The following is a 1,248-nucleotide window of genomic DNA, read 5'->3' as shown; positions in this document are numbered from 1 at the left end:
TGATGACATGTCACCATGTCATGTTTTTCTATGCTTTTTCCTTTGTTTTCAATAGGTTTTATGCACTTTCTTGAGCCATAAGTAAGCCAATTGGGTAGAATTTCATGTTTCCTTTGATTCAATCAACCTTGGATAAATTAATGCAATTTCATGAGATTTTGTGCTATAATTGTCATATATTATGAAAGAATAACAATCTCACGATTTTGAGCATAGCTTTGATGTGCTTGGTTGATTGATGATAGGTGAAAAGAGCTTTGAAGAAGGTTGAAGAAAGAAGAAATGGCAAGGAGCAAGAGAGAAAAAAAAGCTTGAGCAAAAGCTTGCCTCAAACTTTAGCTCAAACTTTTGGAAGAGTTGAATTCACCCTGGATGGAGCAAAAGCTTGCGCCAACGTTTGCCTCAAGCTTTTTGGCAAACGTTGGCACCAGAAAACAAACACCCTGGAGGAAAAAGCTTGCGCCAACGTTTGCCTCAAACTTTTTGGCAAACGTTGGCACCACACCAACATACCCAGGGGAGAAAAAGCTTGCGCCAACATTTGCCTCAAGCTTTTTGGCAAACGTTGGCGCCACAACATCCTGAAGGGGTATACTTCCAACAAGAATAACTTGAGCTACAGAGCTCCAAATGAGGTGATTCAAAAAGAAATGGAAAGTAGGAATCGAGAGCTTTCCAAGCATATATGGCACTGTATGGTGGACACTAAAATTGAGGGAGAAAACGGCCCCGCAATGTGCATAAACGAACATGGTGGCAACCTGCAGTGAGGCCAACTGACCTCTGCACCTTTGACGGAGTATAACTCGAGCTGTAGAGCTCCAAATGATGTGCTTCCAACGGTATTGGAAAGTAGACATTCAGGAATTTCCAACAATATATAATAGTATGGGGTGGACAATGCGTTTGAGCCTCCAGAACTGGCGTTTTCGACCACGTTTGAGGCAAACTTTTCCTCAAACGCTGCACACCAAAGCCAGCGACCCTGTCCTCTTCAAATGAGCATAACTTGAGTTGTAGACGTCCAATTGAGGTGATTCTAATTGGGTTAGAAAGCTGACATTCAGAGCTTTCTAACCATATATAATAGTCTATAGTGGGCATGAAATTGGCAACGTTGACAAGAGGACAAAGTAGCACCCCAAGAGGCATGCAAGAGGGATCCACGTTTGGCTCAAAGTTTGACCTCAAACTTTAGCTCAAACGTGGATGACAGCAAGGAAGGCTAGCTGATATGAAAAGCTTGAG

This window comes from Arachis ipaensis, chromosome B09 (genome assembly GCF_000816755.2).
Source record: "Arachis ipaensis cultivar K30076 chromosome B09, Araip1.1, whole genome shotgun sequence".
NCBI classification, from domain to species: domain Eukaryota; kingdom Viridiplantae; phylum Streptophyta; class Magnoliopsida; order Fabales; family Fabaceae; genus Arachis; species Arachis ipaensis.
Note: the sequence above shows the minus strand (reverse complement) of the source record.